The sequence below is a fragment of the Pteropus alecto genome, unplaced genomic scaffold (assembly GCF_000325575.1).
Source record: "Pteropus alecto unplaced genomic scaffold, ASM32557v1 scaffold185, whole genome shotgun sequence".
Taxonomy (NCBI): domain Eukaryota; kingdom Metazoa; phylum Chordata; class Mammalia; order Chiroptera; family Pteropodidae; genus Pteropus; species Pteropus alecto.
The window spans coordinates 2,517,380-2,542,111 of record NW_006438088.1 but is presented as its reverse complement, the minus strand read 5'-3'; positions in this window follow the sequence as shown (position 1 = coordinate 2,542,111).

Here is a 24,732-nt window from a genome sequence, read left to right as displayed (position 1 = left end):
ATTGTCTTACATATTTAAATAGTTAACTGATTTATATAACAAATTTATTTCAATAGTTAACTGATTTATATAACAAATACATATAATAAAATTGCAAGCACGTATAAATTTCAGATATAACTTAATAATACAAATTATTAAAATTAAATAATTTCCTTTTATCAGTGTGATACAAAAAACATTTTAGAATTTCTACCCAACGTATTTTTCCTTTTAGTAATGGAGTACTTTTTTATCCCCCTTTCTTTCAGTGCCATAAATATTAAGGCTAAAATATATAACTTAAAATTGGGGGGGAAGAATATATAATAGTCTAACACGAGGTGGTGGTTGATTATGCTACTTCATTTGAGTTCTGATTAAAATAAAGGTCTGTCAAGAGAGAAAAGGATTTTGTAAATTTTATTAGTTTGACTTAACACAGTAGGAGGAAAGAGTTTCATTCTCAACATTGTTTCACCATAATTCATAGGTAGAAAAAAATGAAAATAAAGTATATGGGAAGTTACACTCATCTAGGGAGGAAGGTAGAGAGTAGGGAATTTGCGCAGGGGGAAAAGGAGAATTTGGAAAGGAAACAGGGCTTTATGCTCACAGATTCAGTTTTTCCCCAAATGCCAGAAACTCCATCTCAGCAGGGCTGGTGGTAGAGCAAATGTGTTTAGTGTAAATGAAAAAGAAAGGAAATAAGGAAAACAGAAAGCAATATGGAGTAAAAAAAAAAAAAAAGTCAAAACAAAAGAAGGGAACTGATGTCTTACTTCACGTCCAATAAATATTCTGGGAGTGCAGGTGGCTGCCTGGGTTGGTCATGATAGAGTACAATTAATGGTACTTTGTGTTTAGGAGCTTCTTTTAAAACAAGCCAATCAATCAGTCTTCACTAAGAGACTTACAAGAAGAGCACATAAAGAAAGCAAGATAAAAGACTGAGTTACTCTGGCTTAACTGGAGGTTTGGGAGACCAGCAGAGACAGCAACATAAAGAGTGGCCCCTCCTATAACACTGTGAGGCTATAAAACCTGTTTTTTTTCTGACCCATTGGGGGCTTTTTGAGAAGGAAGGGAGGAAGGTGAAGGTAGGACATTTAAATTTTTGATTGATGGATTTATTTTTTATTAAAAAGTCTCATTTAAAAAAAGGTAAACTTTATTTTTAGAGCATTTTTAGATTTGAAGAAAAATTGGGAAGATAATACAAAGTTCACACCCAGTTTCCCCTATTATTAATATCTTACCTTTAATATGGTATGTTTGCCATAATTAATGAACCAATGCTTATACATAATTATTAATGAAAGTCATACTTTATTCAGATTTCCTTAGTTTTTACCTAAAATCCTTTATATGTTCCAGGAGCTTATGTTACTTTTAATTATCAGGTCTCTACTTAACTTTTTGAATACATGGAATCTATCTGTAGTAGTTTATTTTAATGACCCTGTCAGCTAATTCTATCATACGTTTCAGTTCTCAGTAGATTTTTATTACTTTATTTAATTCTGACAATAACCCTATGAAACAGGTTACTGTTATTACTATTCCCATTTTTCAGATGAAGAAACAGAGGCAAAGAGAGAGCAAGGAACTTGCCCAAAGGCACACAACCATAAGTGACAGAGCCAACATGGACAAAAATTTGTCAGTGCAAATTATGTTAAACTTCTTAAAGAGCCTCTGAAATTTCAGGTTCTCATGATTCTGACTTTCAGAATTCTCGGTCCTCTATAAAGAAGTAGAAAAAAATGAGCCTCTTGGTCATGGTATCCGACTTGCAAAGTAATCTGGGCTCTTGTTTGAACTTGACATTCTTTTGTGTGCGTACTGCCTCCAGCCTATCTATCAAGTGAGAGGAATGGACTATTGTGTCAAAAAAGTCACATCCAGCTACAACCTTTTACAAGTCAATAAGATGAAATGCAATTCTATTGTTTTGGGCAACATCAGCTCAGGTTATGGCAATTCTGAGATTTGTGTTGGTCTTTCTCGCTAAAGAATTTTGAACAAATTATTTAATTTTTCTGAGTTCTGTTTGTTTGTGTATAAAATGAGGTAACCATAGAACCCATCTTATGTGTTTGGTTATATAAGGATTAAAGGAAATGCATATAAAATATTTAACATGTTAATTTCCTTTTGTCCATCATTGTTATACATGGAGTAGTCAGGAAACAGAAAAGACCCTTCCTCAGTCTGTGATTTCATCAAAACAGAATCCAAAAATGGTTAAGACTTTCTCTTAAAAAATTGTAATAATAAAACCAAGTAAATGCCATGCTGCAATCTTTAGGAACTGCAGGTCTACACATGGCTCCTTGGTTTATATATGCCAAGGACCTTCCATAGTATAATGTCCAGTCAAAAGAAGAGCCACTCAACTTAAAAGCATTATCCTCCTTGGCCTTTCATTCTGTTCATTGGAAATCCCTTGAGATGGTCATACTAGCTGCCTCATGGATGGTCTGTGGATTTACAGTGAAAGTGTGATTCCTTCGAGGACTATCCTTGAGTTTAGAGGAGCTCCCCTTCTATGTCACAAATAATCCTGGTCTAGGTTAAATCTTGTGACTAGTTACATATTAGTACATCTATGCAAATGTATTACTACCCACTCCAGGGAAATGGTTTTTGACAGATGCGGGGAGTGGGGGAGGCAAAGGATTTAAGGCATTTAAGGACAAAAAGAGCCATACAGCAGCAGATATCAGGCTCCCCAGTCTCTAGTGTCCCATGACATTACATCTCCAAAGTCCTCCCACGTCTTTATTGAGTATTGGAGGATTCTACATCTTTGGGAACTTCGTGACACTCTTGTCCCGTGAATTCTGAAGGCCGCTGACACTGATACGTCTGCTTCATGTGGAAAACATGGATTCTGTTATAATTTGTTTTCTGATATTTATCCTTTAAAATAAAACTACCATTTTTGTTTTAATATCTGAATGGTAGATGTGGGATTTTCTTCAAAGGCCAATAATGAAAAAATAGATCTTTATGACTATCCCCTTATGCTGATATGGCAGTCCTACCCAGTCATATTTAGATATGAACAAATACAAATGAGTTGGCTGAACACTGCAGGAAGTTAGGTCATATCTGAATCATTTCTTTCCCTCAGGGATGTCAGAAAGTAGGAATTTCAAAAGGTGATTAGTTGTAAACAGAATTACTCCCCAAGAATTTGAGAGATGAAAAATCTTTGCTTTTTACTGTCAAGGAATGTTGATGTTATATTAAGAATAAATATGATCTTGCTCTACAAAGCTTAATGATTGTGGTTTTGCACCACAGATCATTTAATTCTGATTAATAATTAGAATTAGGAGACAAGAGGAAAAGAATGTGGGGATTGGGGGAAAGTTTATATAATAAAGCTAGATCTCACTTCTATTCAGAATCAAAATTGTTAAAATCATTTTGCTGTTTTTTGATCCTACATCAAGCAGCAATAGAGTATTCCATTTTCTTGAAATAATCAGGCTCTGAATACATTAATACATATAGATTTCAAATAGCAATCCAATTTATTGACATTATAGTTACGCTCTAGTAGAGATTATATAACATTTTAAGATCTCATATTTAAATGACAGGCAATATGTGGAAGGGAAAAGACCAATCTAATGCTGAAATTTTGTGCCTAGTTCATCAGAAGTAATTTTTTCTTAAGACAAAGTAATGAAAATTGTATCAGAGGAAATGGACAGCATGAAATATTATCATTTTAAAGCCTTTTCACAGTTATACGTAGAAAAAGAAAAGGAAAAAATAAATCCCTGGGCAGAGCACATGGCTCAATGCACACAAACTGGATTTGTGTACACTCTGTTTAAAATGACAGTTTTCATTGTTTCCTGAACATGGCTCTGATAACAGAAGGAAAGTTAATAGACTGAAAAATATGCAAATATGCTATTAGCGGTTTTATAAATTAAGATTGCACTTTATCTATTAAAAAAAACTCCTGGTCACTCCTTACCACGTGTCATCTAGATAATGGCTTTACTGATAGATAGAAGATACAATCTGGAAAGAGCTATGAGGCGGCAGCCACCAATTTCCAAAATAAAAGAAGAAAATACTGAGGAACATTTCTCTTTAACAAATACTCTGGTTACCATTAGAATGAATCAGCAAACTCATTTCAACTTTGAGTGATAAAACCAAAAATATAAAATAAAATACAACTTTAAAAATTAGAAAACGAATACAAGATAGTTTGCAGAGTATCTGATTGTTTTTAAAGACATTTCGATAGAAAACTTTGAGTGTGTTTAGGGGAAAAACTAGGTATAGCTCTGAATTGAGAACTTTTAAAAAAATTAGTAGGACCTAAACTAGTAGAGAAAAATAAGTTAATCCAAGCCTGCCTGTAAACTGGAAACATTCTATTTATTTTTTAAAAATATTAAATTTATTAAGGTGAAACTGGTTAGTAAGATTATTTAAATTCCACATGTACAGTTGTATAATTCATTGTATGTATATTGCATTGTGTGTTCACCACCCAAAGTCAAATCTCCTCCCATTACCATATATTTGACCCCTTTTATCCTCTTCTACCTCTCCCCACCCACCTTCTATTCAGGTAACCAGCATACTGTTGTCTGTGTCTATGAGTTTTTTGTTTGGTTTGTTTGTTTGTTGATTTCCATTTTATAATCCACATATGAGTGAAATCACATGGTTCTTATCTGTTTCTGTCTGACTTATTTCACTTAGCATAATATTCTCAAGATCCATCCATGTTGTCACAAATGGCATGATTTCACCTTTTCTTATGGCTTAACAGTATTCCACTGTATATATGTACCACATCTTCTTTATCCAATTACCCACTGAAGGATACTTAGATTGTTTCCATGTCTTGGGCACTGTAAATAATGCTGCAATGAACACAGGGGTAAATATATCTTTATGAATAAATGTTTTTAAATTTTCAGGTGGATACCCAGAAGAAAATTGCTAGGCCATATGGTAGCATTATTCTTAATTATTTCTGAGGATGCTTCATACTGTTTTTCATACTATACCAATCTACACTCCCACCAGCAGTCTATGAGGGTTCTTTTTCCCCACATCCTCTCCAACACTTGTTATTTCTTTTCTTGTTCATGATAGCCATTCTAACAGATGTGAGGTGGTATCTCATTGTGGTTTGGGTTTGCATATCCCTTATAGGTAGAGAAGTTAAACATTTTTTCATCTATCTGTTAGCCATTTGTCATCTTGGGAAAAGTGTTCAGCTCCTCTGCCCATTTTTAAATTGGATTGTTTGTATTTTTAGTTGTTGAGTTATATAAATTCTTTGTATATTTTAGATAATAATCCCTTATTGGAGGCATCGTTTGTTAACATCTTCTGACATTTGGTTGCTTGCATTTTTGTTTTGTTGATGGTTTCTTTTGCTGTGCAAAAGCAATTGTAATTTAATGTAGTGCCATTCACTTATTTTTGTGTTTACTTCCCTTGTCTTTGTGGTCAAATTTATAAAATCCTCTCTGAGACCAAGATCCATGATCTAGAAGAAATGGACAGGTTCTTAGAAATATATAACCTTCCTAGACTGAAACATAAAGAACTGGAAAATCTAAATAGAACAATCAACAGTAAGGAAATTGAAACAATCATCAAAAACCTCCCAAAAACTAAAGTCCAGAACTAGATGGCTTCACTAGTAAATTCTACCAAACATTCGAAAAAGATGTAATATCTATTCTTCTCAAACTCTTCCAAAAAATTGAAAAAAAGGGCAGTACAAAGAAATGGAAAGATATTCTGTGTTCATGGATTGGAAGAATCAACATAGTTAAAATAGCCATATTACCTAAGCAATATATAGATTTAATGAAATCCCCACAAAAATTCCAATGGCATTTTTCAAAGATATAAAACAAAAAAAATCACCAAATTTTTGTGGAATCACAAAAGACAGACCCTGAATAGCTAAAGGAACTCTGAGGGAAAAAAGGAACAAAGTCAGAGGTAACATACTCCTTGACTTCAAATTATATTACAAAGCTATAATAATCAAAACAGTATTACAGAAAAAATAAGCACACAGACCAATGGAACAGAATTGAGAAATAAACCCACATATATATGGGCAACTAATTTTCAACAAAGGAGCCAAAACCATACAATGGAGAAAAGAAAGCCTCTCAACAAATGGTGCTAGGAAAATTGGAAAGCCATATGCAGAAGGATAAAACTAGACTACTATTTGACAGCATACATAAAAATTAACTCAAAATGGAACTTTTTTTTTAGAGGGAAAGGATAGGTCAAAGTGAAGGATATAAAGGTGTGACTATTTAAAAGTCCAAGTAGGGAATGTAAAATGTATTCACTAAAGATCACAAAAAAAACAAAATTACATGTCTTTTCTACATTGTACTCAGTTAAGGGAAAGAACCAGAAAATTCTAGAATTAAAGGGAAAAGAATGAAGGAAAGCTGAGGAGAAAAAAAAGCGAAGAAGAGAAAACCACTAGATTTTCACTGATGGATGAATAGTGGACTGCTACTGGACCCCCAAAGAGGCTGAAGTCACATCATAGATGGTGGTGGAAGATCAAAAGGCTATATATCATTTGCCTGGTTACCACATGGGGCAGTTGGAAAAGACGCCTTGCCTATTCTCCCCCAATATATGTCCATACAAAACAAGAGTACCTACTTCTGTCTTTATTGTAAGAATTCCTGGACTATGCTACAGCCTGCAAAGCTTGGGGGCCCCAGAACGCAAGCAATAATAATGCATATGCAATCTGGATGTCTCCCTCCTTCAGATAATGCTGCAGAGGAGGAGTCATGTGTGGGCTCTGGGGATTCACAAGCCCCTTGAAGTGACATACACATTTTTATTTTGTATTCTTTATATGCATTTTTCTGGAACGAGAGAATGCACTGCATCATGTTTTTATAAGGGCCTCAATAAAAACAAAAATGTGAAGAACTATTGTGATGTAAAATAAACAGCTTTGTTCATAGAGCAGGTGAGAAGAAAATGGCTACATACAGATTATAATGCAAAGTTTATTGACTATCTATGTCAAGCACTGTATTACAATCTTATATTGTATCCCCCAGTTTATAAATGATAAAACCGAAGCCTTCAGGGTAAAGAAAATACATGTCAAATGTCACACAACTAATTAATTCTCTGGACTCTCAGTTTGGTCTCCATATTCATTTTCAATGCTCACAGGGCTTTGTCCTAAAACCTATCTCATTTTGCCAGCTTCTTTGGCCATTCTCTTCTTCTGACTTCCAATTGTTATTTATACGTTGATAGTTACCAAATCTGTATTTTGAGGGCACAACTTACTTCTAAGCTCCAGGCCAGTAAATACAATTGCATATGAGATTTCTTTTCATAAGACCTCAAAAGTCTGCTCTATATTCAAAATGAGATCATTTTCCTCTAATCTTCCCTTCCAAAACATCTGGAATCATTATGAGCAACTATCTGGTTGCACAGAAAGAAAACTTTTTCAAAAGAACTAGCAAATAGAACTATTAAAAATATTTGTGGTTCATCTGAAATTCAAATTGAACTCCTGTGACCAGTATCTTTATTTGCTAAATATGGCTGCCCTAGTAATTTTGGCATTTGCATGGTTCTTTGTCAAGGACTTTGCAGGTCCTGTTACAGCATACCAAAATGGCATCTCTCACAGGCTTCAAAGGTAGGTAGCAATATTTGCCAATAATCTTCAATGCACACTTCCTGAACTATTGATGCCCTCTTTTTGACTCATCTCTAGCTTTATTGTTGACTCAGCTTCTGGGTTTCCTCTGACATAGCTCCCAGTGTCCACTTGCTTTCCCAGTACAGGCTGTAGCCAGATGTCTGCACCCTGATGTGTTTCTCCACTCACCCATGTCCAGCATTAAACGGCTTCTAAGTCCATTGCCTGAGACTCTGCCTTTACTATACAGCATCCTGGAGTACCACAGCTAAGCTTAGTGACATCTTGTTACATTTGTGAGTATTCTCATTATTAAAGAGTTTGTCTTTCTGTTGGTCTGAAATTATCCCTGAAACTTTTACCTGTTTGAGTTTCAATAGACAATTTGCTTCTTTAGAGTAGAGAAATGTCTTATTCTTTGGTGTCTCCAGTGTCTGTAATAGTGACTAGCACATGGACAGTTCTCAATAAATATCTGCTGAATAAAAATGAATATTATTGCCTCTGGAGCTACACGGTGTAAGTGAATCTCTTATCCACACTCAGTTTTTCAAATATGTGAACAATATTATAGAAGTCTGCATCAATCTTCTCTATTATAAGCAGGCTATTCTCAGTTTTTTTCTTCATTTTTCACTTGCAAAGCAGTGTACCTGGCACAGAAAAAACACTCAATAAATGTTTGTGTATTAAGAATTTACTTATATTTAATTTAAAATGGCAAACACTGATATGAAAATGTAATACTAGATATTAAGTTTAGAAGATACAGTTTTGTTAGTGGGCATAAGTAAAAAAAAATTAATGGTCAGAATGACCATCGTATCCTCCAAAAGTGTATACCAAGCTAATCTTTCAGTGAAAAGAAGACTTAACAGAATATATATTGCTCAGATCTTTTGAAAAATGCGTGTGTGTGCACACATAGCCAAATATGCTCACAGTTGGAGATATTTTAATTTTGAAATATAATACTCTAATTTTTGTGCTATGCTATGGAAAAACTTCAATGATTCTCCAATCTTATTACTTGCCAATTTTCCCCACATAAATTATCTAGATATAACTGGCCCCAAAATTTCATATGTTTCAGGAGTGAGCAATCCAGTATTCTTTTTTTAATGAAATACATTTTTCCAGTTTCTATTGAAATAATTAGCAAGAGGAATGATTGTTTCTTTGCCAAGAGACCTACAGAGAAAGAAATAAAGGAGGAGAAAAAATATATATACAATCTATTGATTAGAAGAGAAAAATGCTAGAAAATGGTAAGGGGCATATCTAGGTGCTACATACACCTTAATTAGGTTATTAAAAAGAGGGAGTAATTATCAACATAGCTTCAAAATTACATACTTTCCTTCAGCTCACCTACCACACTGACCAGCTATATTTGATTTTTTATAGCAAGTAGAAAAAATAAATAGTCCTGTTTTAGAAGGTGTGTGTGTGCATGTGTGTGTGTGTGTGTAATCATGGTAGGGGTTTTAACATAATGTAAATTTAGTTCATAACAGTCTTCTTCCCAACAAACACCACAATGACCACTGCATGTCAAAATGTTGAGGGTCTCCCTGTTCTAGCTGCAGATCATGGGTTCATCTTTCCTGAAGAACTAAACAGTCATCCCCAGCTCTTCCCCCCTCCACCATCCCCATGTTGCCTCTGCTCTAGATGTTATCCATTTTCTCAAATAGATTTGAGGGAAATCCCTGGAGTAGGTTATACTAGGTTTACCAGAGGAAATGTTTCTATTATAAAAGAAAAAACAAGAAGAAGAAGAAGGTTCTGCTGGCTTTTTGATACAAGCTGCTGTTTAGAAGGCAAATTTATTCTTTGCTGCTTCCAAGCATCTCTGGGAGGCAGTTGTGAGAGAAAACCCTCTGTACAGAAGATTTTTTTCTTCTGGAGATACTTGTATGAGGGGCGGTCAGCTTTCTGTAAGAAAAAGGGGATGCGGGGCCTGTGCCAGAACACTCTTATAAGGAGAGGCATTGGGGATCTGGTAAAACTGAAGATTCAGAAGCCCATCAGGCCACATGCCATAAATGACAGTGAGCCTTGAATAACCTTCCTTCTCACCTGCCTCTGCGGCAGAGTCAGAAGCCTGGGAGCCTGAGAGACTGAGGGTTTTCCTTATTTGAATTGTAGCATTTGTCTAAATTGTATCCCTAAACTCCTGACTGAGCTACTAAAAATAATGTGACTCCTGAAACAAATAATGACTAATACTCGGAACAGAGCCATAGGAGAGAGAGGAGGATGTTTGCGGCTGAGATTTGAAAGAGAAAAATCAGTGAAGGGACAGAGATCAAAAATGACTGTGAGAGCTGATATAAGAAACTCTCATCTCCTGTCCAATTGTTTTCCATTTCTCACAGACAAAATGAATGCATTTTGGAAACTTCCAAAGATATCGAAGAGATTCTCTGAGAGGTGCCCTTGGATAGTTTAAAATCAAGAAAGAACAATGTGAAATGATTCTGAAAACAGAAAACCCATAACCAAGGAAATCGTATAAGACTATATTGATTAAATGACAATTTATCCTTGTCAATAGGAAAAACAGATTATTTGCAAACAGTGTAGCTCTGATTTGAACTGTTTGATGATGTTAGTGACACACACAAAAAAGTTTGCTTTGGAACTTCATTTCACATCTTCTGAGGAGCAGGAACACTCTGAATAGACCCCAGTCTAGTTCTTAGCACAGAGCCGTGAAACCAAGCTCTCAGCATTTCAGCACATTGAGGGAGTTCAAAAGTGTAGTATTGCTCTTATATTCCTTGTGGGTAATTCTAAATGAAGCTCTAAATTAAGAGCCCTGGCCATCATTAATCAGGCATAACCCAAATCAATTAAAATAGATGAGATTATTTTAGCAGTAGGCATGAGAGTTAGAGCCTCATGCTGAAGATGCCTGGGTGTCAATGCCTACATTCTTCCAGGGAAACTAATTCAGGTGATACTGTATCAAACAACGTTTAGAGTCAATGTAATGCAGGTGATTTTGCAAGTTAAAATACTCTTCATAAAGTTCATTTAATTTCGATAGTTCAAAAAAGTACAGATGAAAAAGCAACCTTTTCTATCCAAGTGAACAACATTAATTTTGAAGGCAGCTGTGCTCAGATTTTAAAACAGAAAAATAAATGCCTCTGACCTCCACTCCATAAATCAATTGCCATCTATGCCTTAAAACTTTCTAACCCAAAAATCTATGATTATTGTGGCAGTTATCCCAGAAATCCTGCAAGAATTTGTTATTTGTTTTTATATTGTCTTAAGATTTAAATTTGATACAATTATAGCTACTCTCCTCTATCTTCCACTTTAAAAGGTATCCCATGAACCACCTGTCCAACAGGATACCTTTTTATTATTACTATTTATGAAGAGGGAGAGATCTACATTTCCCTAAACAGTGAAGATTGATTTTTAAATCCATGATCTACTGGGATGGGATAAATGGGATTCTTTTCTCTCAAAGCACCAAGTGAGAAGTTCAAAGATCATCAGAGAGCAATAAATCACTGACAGAAGTTCATAGCCTGGTCCTCACCTAGTCACCGCAAGTCTCACTTCAACAGTAGCATTAGGGGTACAAAAGGTTCAGAACACGCTATACTAAAAGTGAAGCTTTGGGGAAATGGCTATTTTTTACAGGAATTCTGGTAAACAGAGCCGGGGCAAATGCTGACCCAATCTAGAGCACTTGTCCAAAGCAATGGTATTAAATTCTGTTTAATAGTGAACCCAGTGAGAGTTTTTTTTTTCCATTTAAAAATAACCTAACTCTCTCTAGAATTAGAGACCATGAGGTAAGTGTTGTCTTGTTTCACCTAAGCTCCAGAACACATTAAGATCTGGAGTCTAGCTTCACACAGAGTTACAGCAGCTGTGAGAGACAAGGACAAAATTAAAAGGTCAAAAGTTTATCAAAATGTATCTAGATATTTTGGCAAGAAAATGATTTGTTAATTTACAAGTGTGTAGAAGAGTCCCTTTTGATCAAGGGTTTGCATTTGTGAGCCAGCTGACACTAGATAAATGTGCCATTTATGGCTCAGGAACATGGAAATTCAGCTTCCCCTGTGACCTCATTAACGTTCTGTTCTATCCAAATTAATTGTAAACTTTCGAGTCTAAAATTAAGTATCCTATCTCCTTGTTGTGACTAGTGTTCCATATTTCCTAACTGTTAAACAGAAAGCCTGCTGTAAATATGCAGTTACAAAGCCCCTGGGAGGTGGTACAAGTTATTAGCATTCAGTAGTTTATGGCTCTCTGTGTCAAATGAATCACCTTGAAATTAGGCGTGTGGATAAACAATGCAGTCAGATGAACTATGTATGAGGGAAATAAATACATGCACTCTGATTCTTTGATAGTGAACTATGAGGGACACCGTTTCAATCTATTATGAAGGCTAGAGAAGTAGAGAAATCATGGCTAAAAAGAGTCCATGTGCAGATATTTTCAGGAAAAAAAAATAACTTGAGGGCTCTAAATGGAATAACGTAAATAAAAGACAAAGTACTCAGGCAACAAGAGTGTTAGTCTCTTATTTGACTACTGCTACTGACCCACGGCCACCTAAGCTCCAGCCACGTGAAATGTTTTCCATTCTGTGTCCTCTTAGCTCTGGATTTTTACACGTACTTTCATATGCTTGGTCTGTTCTTGCCTCCTAACTGGTACACTGCAAACTCTGTCTGTAAGATCCAGTTCCAGTATCACTTTTTTGCTAAACTCTTTTCTGAATCCTCTGATAGGTTTAGTTGCCTTTTCTCCTTTGTTGTCACATTCATTTGCACTTGTATCTACTACAGAACCCAGTGCATTAATTTGCTTGTGGCTTTACCTCATCTCATCTCTGTCGGTTCCTTGAGGATAAGAAATATTTTCATTATTGTCGTATCTCCAGCACCTAACCCATTGTCTTCTTATAGTGAAGTGTCTTCTCATAACTTCGTCTGCTAGAATTAAGAAAATAGCCTTAAATATTATACCTTCCATAAAGTGGTTTTTTTTTTTTTCAATTTCTACAGATCCTAGAATCTCATATAATGCAAACTTGTTCTATGAAACAGGGTAAGAGGAATAGAGAGTGATGAAGGCATCAAGGCTGTTTTATATCGAAGACCAGGGAAGGCCTCCTCAGTAAGGTGATATTTTAGGGAAGATCCGAAGTGTAAGAATATGCTGAGCAGCAAAAACTAAGATCAGGGTTGTGGGCTGTTCATAGTGTTTGAGGATGAGTAAGGAGATTGATAGTACTGAAGCATAGTCAGAGAAGAGGAGGATGCTGGAGGGCATACCAGAGCAATAGCAGAGCCCGGATCATATACAGCCCTGTGGGTTTCGTGAAAGACTTCGGATTTTGCTGTGAGTGAAATGAAGGGCTATTGGAAGGTTTTGAGCAGAGGAAAGGCATCTGATATTCATTTTTAAATAATCACTTTGATCAGTATAAAGAGAAGAGACTATGGAGAACAAGGGTGGACGCATAAAGCTGTTGTAATGATTCGAGGTGACTTGGGTGGTTTGGTCTAGGGTGGTAGTGGTGGTGATGTGTAGGGGAGGAAAGGTGGCTTGATAATTTTAAAGTCACCAGAGGGCAGGGCTTTTGTCTGCTTTATTCTCTTCTGTATCTGCAGTTTTCAGAACAGTACATGTGACAGGCACTTAGTAAAAAGTTTTAAAATATTGAGCGAAGGTAATGGCTGGTGGATTTGATGTGGAGAGTGAGAGAAAGAATGAAGCCAAAGATGGCTCCGAGATTTGGGAACTGAACATCAGAAAAGTGGAGATGACACTTGAGATGGTGAAAACTTTGAAAGAACAAATTCTGGCGTGGGAATTGAGGTTGGTTTCAGCCATGGGAAGTAGGTGAGTGGGTACAAAAATCTGGAGTTCAGACAGCAAGTCAGAGGTGAACATTCGAGAGCCAATAAAATGCGAACAATATATATAATCCTAAGACTAGATGATTTCATCTAGAGAGTAATATAGATAAAGAAGAGAACTGGGATCCCTGAGGAACACCAATATATATAGTGGTAAAAAAAAAAAATGATGGAGAGTCACAAAAGACGTCTGAGCAAGAGCAGCCAAAGAAGGAAGAGAAGAAGCAGAGAGAGATGGCCCAGGAGGAAGAGAAGAGGATGTGTTAGTGTGTGGGGAGCGGCACCTCCACTGTGCAAATGCTGTGTGTGACAGGTCCAGTGAGGCGGGGACTCAGAGCTGACCAGTGGATTAATCATGGGAAGTTCACTGCTACCCTTACAACAGAGAATGGGAGAAGTACAAGTGGGAGAATTGAGTATAGAGAGCTTGCGTAAATTATTTTTCTGTAAATGTGGGGAAAAAAGAAACAAGAAACCAAAAAAGAGTGTGGAGTCAAGGGAATGGTCCAGTAGTGAGGAAAAAACTGATGATTTAAGAATGAGCTAGTTAAAATTCCAGGTCAGCTGACAATACAGTATTTCATGAGTAATATGAAGTGAATATTGAATTAATAATTTTCTTTCAAAATTCTTTTTTTACTTATATGTTTGTTTGTTTGTTTGTTTGTTTTTACAGCTTGGTGGTTTCCTCTTTATTGATAACCCTCCTACCTTCCCCCGACAAACTTACGTTCTTACCGAAACAAAACCGATGTCAAATGAATTTGAGGACTGGGTCCCGCCGGCAGTAGCCCTAATTCCCAAGTGTGTTCTTGCCAGTGCAACATCTAAAATAGCATCATCATGTCCTTCTTCTTCCTTCGATTCTTCCTCCCTCTTCCTCTTCATTAAGATGTGGGTCCGAACTGAATAATCCAACTGAGTTCATTTGATGGGAATGTTGGTCTCCAGTCTTTCGTTCATTCCTGTTTCAGCCCCTGAGTACCTCTAGACCAATTGCCCCATGTGCAGAAATGACCTGTTCTCCAGACAAGGCTTTCCTCTGTTACTATTCCTTGACAGAAAGAAACCTCATAATTATCAGCAAGATTCAAAAGCCTAGGGGTTGGCTAAACTGTTACAGGTTTACAGAAACTGGTATGAAGCCTGAATTATTTAAAGCCAAGTAAATTGCTATGAAAATTTAAAAACTCATGCTATTATTATTTCCGAAACACTGTCAGCAGAGACATGTAAGCATATTAATTGGAATGGTGTTATAAAATAAACATATCACCCAAAAAATGCAATAAACCTTAGGATATTTGGGAAATTAAAATCTAATAAGAAAGTATCTTCAGTTTAATTTGTTTTGCTGACTCTTACCTTGTGCAAGACACTGTGAGGGGTTGTGTGATATATATAATTAAGTAAGAAATAGTTCCCATTATTAAAAAAGGAAAAACCAAAAGCAAGAATCAAATATACAGTTATTCATAGCAACTGTAACACACACACACACACACACACACACACACATACACACATTCATACAAGCTCCAAATTAGTTATTCTCCAAACACATCAAGCATTTTCATATCTACTATTTCCGTACAGCCATTCTCCCTAAGGCAGCCTTCCTCCAATTCTCTGCCTTCGAAATGCTATCCATCCTTCGAGATTCAGCTTCTTGGAGGACTCGTGGATCTCTGCAATAACAACTAACTCTTTCTTTCCCCGTTTTGTAACTGGACCTTTTTCCTACTAATATGTACATTTCTGCTCACCACATCAGACTATGAACACTTTGAAGACAGGCATTATATTTTCTTCTTCTTTGAATCCCTTCAGTGTCTAGCCCAGTGCGTTTCCCATAGTAAAAATACAATATATTTTTGTAGAACTCAATCGTTCATTGGATCATCAGCCTGAGAAAGCTCAATCAAAGGCAAAAAGCCTACGTCATTGCTGGAGTCCTGATAATGTTGTCTAGAATTTACTTGACTTAGTTTCTGCCAGCAACTCTGCTAAGAGCTGCATACACAGTATGTCTAATCCTTACTTTAATCCTTAGTAAGACCTCTTTGAGATATATCTTATTAAATCTCTTTTTAAAATGAGAAAACCGAGGGCCCTAAAAGTTACCTAGCATGATCAAGACAGCACATTTGTCAGGGGCAGATCTGAATTTAGTGTAGGTCTAAATCGAACAAAATTTGAATCTAGTTTTCTCTGACTCTAAGTGTGTGCGTTTATGCTCCTGTTTGCGAAAATAATCCTCGCGTCCTCTCTGGTTTCCAAACAAGGAATTTAAAACATGTTTTACTCAATAACAATTCTCAGGATCATAAGTGGGAGTTTAGAGAACAAAGACCAGCTAGCGTACTTTCTGTAGCTGGTAGTCATTTAATTGGCCACATTCAAATCATACATGGACAGAGAATCACACTTATGCTAATAAATCTCCACATTTTAAAAATCTTTCTTACCGTGAAAAATAGAGATATTTTAAATATTAAGATATAATTAAATCAAAAGGCAAAACGAGTTTGTTCCAAGCCACCACAGTTCAAACCTTGGATAAACCAACCACTCAGTGAGTTTCCAGAAGGCTACATTTTCAGAAATTATGTTGCTTCTTTTTTATATGAAAAATATTGTTTTTAAACCTGTTCTTACTCATTCACTTTTTTTTCTGCTCCAGAGACATGCAATTTGAGCTTTAAAAAAGTAATAATAATGATTTCTTATAGTAGCGTTTCTCTTTTGAGTTCAATGGGATTCATTTGAATCGACGTGATAGAACACCTGTGAAGTAAGGGGTATTTCTGTCTCTTGCAACTATGCAGGCAACTCCTGTTTGCATGTTCGGGGCTCAGTAGCATTTTTCACAATTCTTCCTTCTCATAGCCAAAATATCATTCTTTTCTTTCCTCTTGATCTGCTCTGCAGATGTCTAAATTTCAGCTCATTTTTTTCTGTGGTGACTCAAAAATAAAATTCAACATTCTCTTTGTTCTATTGCTTCCTATCATTCCTTTCTTTCTCTTGTAGAGCTTCTGCTTTTCTGATAGTTCTGTGGGTGAAGTGCCTCTCTCTGAAGCCACCCGTAAGCCTTTCTATCAGGACACTTAGTTTAATTACCTCCAAGGTAATTTTATATTAATTGCCTCTTTTATACACTAGACAGCAAGTCTCCTGAGAGCAAGAACATCTTTTATCTTTGCATCCTCTATAACAGTGCCTGTCACATGGGAAGTAGTCAATAAACACTTATGAATATTCATGAATCTGGAGTGAGAGGATTTAGACTGGGTTATCTCCCTGCCATTTACTCACTTCGTGATATGGCAGGGAGAACATTTCACCTTTTTCAACTTGTTCTCTCTTATGTTAAATATAACAATATCTTTCCTTCCTAATTATTTTATGAACTGAGATGAAGCCATGTAAAGTACTTTGTGTAATGTAAGGTGTATATGAATACACACGTTAATGTGTTAACGCTAAGGTTGGGTGTTGAAAATAACCTGGGGGATAGTTCAAACCAGCAGTTTCTCAACTTAGGGCAATGTTGCCCTCATGGGGACATTTGGATACGTCTGGAGGCATATTTGCCTTCACATCTGGATGGGGGAGGAGTGTTAGCCATTGGCATCTAGTGCGGATGGTGCTAAATATCATACAATGCACTGAAAAGCCTCCTGAGGCAAAAAAATTATCCAGCTTAGATCATCAATAGTGCCAAGGCTGAGAAATCTTACTTCAAACTTAAGAACACATAGTAGGTAAAACATTTTCCTTTATATATTTGACAATAGACAGCAGTCTGAGTTTTAGCTCTCTTATACATAAATAAGGGGAATCACATTAATATACTTATAACTATTGGAATAACACCCTATCTTTCATAATATAAATGTGTTTGCTTACTCTCTGTCTAGACTTCTAGAAACAGTGACCTACGATGGGAGAAATTTCTGCTGTCATCTCCTTTAAGGCACACAGTAGGCTTATATCTTCCTAACCCGCATAAATGAAGACAGGCTTTTGTGACTAGTTTTAACCAATGCCTTTTGTAGACAGAGATGATGTGTGTTATTTCAGGCTGAAAGCATTTAATGGCTGGTACAGGACTGTCTGGTCCTCCCCTCTCCCTGGTTCAGTGACTACAGAAGCGGCCGGGATTCCAGAGCATCATGTGGTGGACTACTGCCTGGAAAACTGTCCAGATCCATGTCAGATTCAACGTGAGCAAAACATAAACGTTTTGTGGAAAAAGCCACTGAAATTGAGGGTTATTTGTTAATGAAGTTTAACTTTGACCTACCTGACCACCACCCTGATGAAAGTGAGAACAATACTGGTTAGATTAAGTACTTTATACTCAACCTGAATAATTCCTGGAATAAAACAGGCCTTAAATAAATATTTTAATGCATAATTGGTAGAAGAAAGGAAAAAAAATTACTGACCCAGTATCTTGCTTTTCAGAGTATCTCTGCTTAATTATGACAAATATGTTGGTCTGGCCTCATGGTTTGGTTTTCAAAGGGTCAGAGTCTGGAAATTTTGACAGACGCATTCTGCAATATATAATCCTCCAACCACTAACGCACATTTAAATAATGTGTAGCAAATCTTGAAACCTCTTGATATTTTCTCTGACTCAAAATGTCATAACCACGTACATTCAACAAACCACTGTTGTGATGTCAAGGTCTTTGGCTACAAGGAAATTCCTTTTAAAATTAGTTATGAGTTCCAGGACATTTTCTGTCACTGGTTAGCCTGGTTGAATTTGCAAAGCTTGCCATCTTGTGGCCAAATACTTCCAATCCACAAATTGTTGCGCCTGGATAATCAAGAGACTAGTCTAATTGCCCACTGTAAGCTACTAACTGATGAAGCCTAGAATCGTCAGCACTGCAGCATGAAGAGCAGAGTCTCTGCAATGAGAGGTCTTGGCTTGTGTCTGGGACCTGCCACCTCTTACCTATGTCATATAGGGTCCATTTCCTTATCTGAAAATATGGGTAATAAAAGTACCCATACTACAGGGCTGTTCAGTTAAATGTATTAATACATCTATGGGGCTTAAAATATTATTTGCCATAGAGCCAGTGTTCAAATAAGGTGAACTTATATTATCTACTCTGACTCTGAACTGGTATCTGTACACAAGTTCCTCAAAATGCCATATATAAATTAACTAGACAAGCAATGGCTTTTCCTAAAGGGGCTACAGGCTTTAATAACCAAACATTTCAAAATATAGTCAAAACATATAAAATTAAGAGTTTAAAAACATGACATAATCTATATGAAAATGTGCTTTCTAAGCCATATCTCGTAAAAGCCTTCATCAAACCATGATGACATTCCCATAAAAACATGGGAATTCAAGTTTTATAAATATTTATATCTTTTCAAATGACATTCTTGAATGGTTCAGAGAAAAGAGGCATTTGTTAAATATTCTTTCTCAAATCTTTTCTCTTTCCTTTTAAAATTTCCAGACAATTGAATAAACATGGCAATGACTAGTTTAGATATGAAAATTATATTGCAAATAAAAAAGTAGATAAATTGATTCAAAAATGGTCTTTGGTGGATTCAAAGAGGATATTCAATTCAATAACAATCAGACATAAAATTGATTACTGTGCATTCTCTGGATGGTTGTGCCAACTAGGTCTGTGAAGAAATAGTTAAAAGTGACAATTTGGGGCCATCACTCAAAGTCTTCAATATAAAATACAATCCCCTATGAAGTGAGAATAGATCATTATTTGGCTCTATGATCTCATGAATATTAGATTATCCTGCATAATATAGAAATAGAAGGCATTGAAGAGAATTGTCCAAAAAGGCTAGAATTTCATCTATATTTTGTCAAGCTGTTCTACATTAACTGTTGAAAATTATATAACACGAACATAGAATTAAAATTATAATGGTTAAATAAAAGTATGTAACCTATGGGAAAATACTGCACAATTTAATTTTCTGACACATTTAAAATATTAAATACATTTATAATTACTTAACTTTATGTTAATAACAGGGGCACTTTGTGTTTTTGTTCTTAATCATATTACATTACTGTAGACGTATAAGAAAAATGAGAGGCTGATTATTTAAACAGAAGGGCACAGAAAACACATACATATGCGCAACAAAGAATTTGGCAGAGGAAACAGTACTGGGTAGTCAATATCATCTTAACGTAAGTCTGATTTTAGTATATTTTATACATTAATAAAACGTACTGCATATTTATGAATATTATCTGTATATCACTTTGTGCAGACAACAGGGCATATATTTTAACTCCATTTAAAGCTGAGAAAATGCAGATTGGAGAGACTGTGATCTAAGATCATATAGGAAATGACAGAGCCAGAAATCGACCTCACCACTTCCTCTAAATCATATGCTCTTTATCTATTCAAAGATCACAAAGTTGGTCAATAGATAAAGCTAAGATGTGAACTCAGGTCTTGGAATAAACTGCTCGTGCAATATTCATTCATCAAATTTTTAATGAGTACTTGCCACATAGACAGAGTGTTGATGTTCTTATAATGAAGAAGGTCAACCAAGTCCCTGCTTAGCCTTCATAATGCAGAGTGGGACACGTGGTACTGAATGCACATTATAATGCAGTGCAAAAGTGACTGACATAGCACAGGATGCTATTGCAGAGAAAAAGTGGGCATCCATCCTAAGCTTGGGGGAAGTGGAAAGATCAGGTGAATTTTAAGCCGAGAGCTGAAGACTGCTAGGAGCTAGACAAAGGAAGAGAGAATAAACAGAGAATTCAGAGCAAACATTCTAAGATAAAAGAAAGCATAGCATCTTAGGAAAATAGGATGAATTTCAGTAATGAGGAGTGAAGGTAGTATGAGTGAGAGCTAGTTGTTGAGAAGCAGTAAGTGCCACCTTACAAAGTTTAGACTTCAAATTGGGGTGTTTGTTTGTTTGTTTGTTTGTGAAGCCACTGATGATTTTTGTTTGTGAAGCCACATGATTTGATTTGAATTTTAGAAATAGCATTCTGAATTCTGGTTAGACATTGCAAATTGAACACATGTATTCACCTCCATTTGCTCCTAAAATTCCAGTAATAGGACAACAGAATTATTTAAAAAGTTTTAAAACCCAAAAGATCAAGTAGACCAAGACAATGCGAAATGAGAAATGGCTACAAATATTTTGACTATGAAAAGCATGCAAAGAGTGGTAACTGACATAATACAGATCAGAATGCAGATATCTAGGCACTTACAAGAAAGGAGCCTATGAGAAATAATACAGTTCATAATGTAAACCTGCAAAAACTCAAATACTGGAGATAAAGATTCCCTTGAAGGCAATGGTAGAGTTCTAAGGTTGACTCTGAATTGTTTAAAGTGAACTTATTGTCACTTTGAAGTGCAATTACTTGAGGAGATCTTCTCTGCAATACTGTACAATACTGCCTAATCACTTGCCTATAGAATATATAAGATCTATTACCAGGAGAAATTACACTGGAGAGGATATCGAGCATGGTGTAATGAAAGACAAACTGCCATTTTGAAAAGAGAGGGAGTGAGTGAAGGTTTACATGCTGAACATTGAAACTTCCATGCTCTCTAACTAGGAATCAGGCTTATATCTATCTCTCAGAGAGGAGACTGGGAAATTACTTTCCGGAAAATCTGAGCAGCCAAAGAAAAGAGCTCTATAGATATTGACATGAAAATAGCAACAAGGTAGCTGGATCTCCCATCTCATTATTCTACAGTGCAATCCATCAGTCAATAATCTCTATCCATGCTCACAGAATTCTATCCAATGAGTGTCTCACTCCTGAATCAATGAACTATCAATAGACATTTAAATATAGTCTCCCATAGGTATGGTAGAGACATAATAAAGAAAAAAAAAAAAAAACTCCAAGAGAAATTCAGAAAGCAGAAGAAAAAAAAATTGAGAGAGACAGAGAGTGCTTGTGGGAAAACAATCAATCATTCAGATAGATGTGAGAAAATTTGTTTAAAAGGAAATGGTGCTTTTAGAAAAAAGACCAAAGAACAAATAAGAGTTCTTAGAGATTAAAAAACTATGACCGCAAGAAAAAATCAATAGGAAATCTTTCATAAATAAGAAAGCTCTCAAACAAAAATGAAAAATAATGTAAGTGTGATAATTGGATTATTTTTAGAACTTTTTTTCTTCTTTCCCCATAAAATAGAGGATATTTTCTCTCTCCATTGATGCTGAGCTAGGACAGCAAGGCCAAAGAACGCATGTAGAAATGACAGTGTATTATTTACAAACCAAAGTGTTAAGAGGTACATGAGTTTCTATTTGCTTTCTTGAATGTCTGCCATTAAGAAGCTACTGGTCCAAGGAAGATGTGGAATCCATGCAGCAGATGATCCTGACCTGCCAAGGCCAGCTAAACTTTGCAGAGGCCCAGCCAACTACAGGCTAGCGAGCAAGAAAATAAACACTTGTTGTGTGAAACACTTGTTGTGTGTAACACTGAGCTCTAGTTTATTGTGTGACATTATTGTAGTAATAACCGACTAATGTAAAAAACTATATAAAAACCAACACACAAATAAAGACTCAATCTAAAAGTTTAAACAACCGTATAACAAAAGTTTCTCAAAGAGAAAACCCAAGAAGATTCAGGGGGAGAATATGGAAAAGATACAATATAAGAAAATGACCAAATGACCAAAATTAAATTTCCATATTAAAAGACCTCAATGAAAACAAAAAAATCCACACTAAGGTAGATCTTATGAAATTTCAGAATACCATGGAGAAAGAGAAGGATAAAAACTTCCAGACAAAATAAACAGTTCACATTTGAAAAAATTTAAACAGAATGACATTGGACTTAATAGAGCAGGGCTGAAAGCAAGAATTCCATAAATAAATGCTTTTAAAATTAAAATCGAGAATAAAAATTCTAACCTAGAATTATATAACTATTCAAACATTAAGTCAAATATGAGGGTAGAGTAAGAGTATTTTCAGGCATATAAGGATGCAAAAATATTTGCTTTCAAAGCACATTTTCTCAGAAAGCTATTAAAGAATATACTCCAGTAAGATGAAGTAGACTTGAGATCCAAGAAGTCAGAGTCCAACATATTAGAGAAATGAAGAAAAAATCCAGAATAATGGCAAAGGAAAGTCCCCAAACAACAGCTGTTCAGCCAGCTTAAGAGCTTTCAGTCCAAATTAGGGAACAACGATGAAAGGCTCCAAGAAGAATATCTTCATAGGAAATATGGAGCTAATAGTTTATCTGATAAACTTGACTACTTTATGAGAGATTTTACAGGTCTTCTTCGAGAGTTTGGGGAAGATTTCAGGAAAAGAATATAAAACATCAAGCAGAAAAAGTGAAATGAGACATTACTACTTACAGGAAAAAAACAAGATCCCTTTGAAGGACTGAGGTTCTCATCAAGTACGTTTGCATGCATGTATTTTTGTACTTCATATTTGAATTATGTATACTGCATGTTTCCGTTGGGTTTCTTCAGAGGCTGATTCAAAGATAATGTTTCAGGAAGTTTATTTGGGAAGTTTGGGAAGTAAAGGAAACACTTGTTGTGGACAGGGGAGGTGACAGGAAAGAAATGTGGAAACTACTGAACTTTAATCTAAACCGTTGCTAATCAAAGTTTGGTCTGCTAACAACTTTCACACACCTGGAGACTTACTTGAAATTCTGAATCTCAGGCCTCACTCGAACCTGCGATTTTACAAGATTCCAGATGATTTTTATAAACTTTTAAGTTTGAGAAGCAAGCACTGACCCAAACCACTGGGCTCCTGGACCCACAGCACCAGCATCACTGGAGAACTTGCTTGAAATGCAAATGATCTGGGTCCACCCCCTCTGCTGAATCAGAACCCATCTGGAGGTGAGCCTGGTAATCTGTTTAAGAAAAATCCTTAACACCCAAGATTGAGAACCACTGGATCCACACCTTTATCCTGCCTTTAGTGGTGACCATTCCTAATTTTAAATCATTTACCGCATGTGATTTTTTAGCACAATTCTCTTTCTAACGCCAGCGGTAACTTAGGAGGGTTGGAGAAGGAACCCATAAAAATCTATGGTCATATGTATGTTTAGATCAATATGCTACTAATGGCCACAACTGCAGGACTTCCTCTTTCCCCAAACTGGAGACATATTGGAAAGGCTCTCTAGTTGGGTGAATATAAAAGCCATATGCTGGTCTGCCATGAATTTTCTTTAGAAATAAATCCACAATTTTTCAATAGCTGTTCTAATAACGGTTTTACACCCACCTTGACTTCTAAATTTTAAAACGCCTCCACCTCTGAAAAACATTTTTCAGTGATTGTCAGTTAGGGTGAAGCGAGCAGGGTAAGCAGCCCCTTTAGTTCATTTAAGGAAGATACCAGTGGATATTAGCGCCAGGTGTTTCCGAATATTATGGGAGAGGACATCCCCCGATTTTATAAACACAGCAAGCAAGGTAAGACTTTCTTCTTAAAAATCAAAGCCCTCAATACTACCTACTACTTTTCAACCAATTCCTAGGATTTATCTCAGAGCCTCTACTAGCTGAAGACTTACAAAGGCGTTGGCGTTTGTTAGAAAAGTAAAATAAGATCGTGTTAGAGACTCTACCTCCTTCCTCAGATTCACTCCTTCCTTTAAATTCTAAAGCACTGCCAGTCCTTTATCAAGTTCAGAGTCATTTCCCCGTTCCTCGTTCCTTTGCATCTCTCTAAAGCGGGCCCGAGAGATAAATCTAAGGCAATGATCTCCAGTGTCAAACTCTCTCAGGAAAGAGCCAGGGTAGGTGGTTTACTCCCAGGCCGGCCCCTTCCCCAAGGAGACCACCTCCTGTCCCTCCGCGCTTTGACCCGGGGCTTTCAGAGCTGGCTCGTTGGCCTCAGAACTTTCTCAGGCTGACCTTGAACTTCCTGGGCTCACCAGAGCGGGCGGCCAGGGGATTCTCGGCTCCCCCGGGGCCACTAGGGGGCGGCCGCGCTCTGCACCGCCCCAGCCGGGAGGAGACGCCACGCGGGAGGAAGTGCCCGAGTTCTGGCCGGGCCCGTGGCGAGCGCGGGCAGCGGCGGGGAGCTGCATCCTCGGCC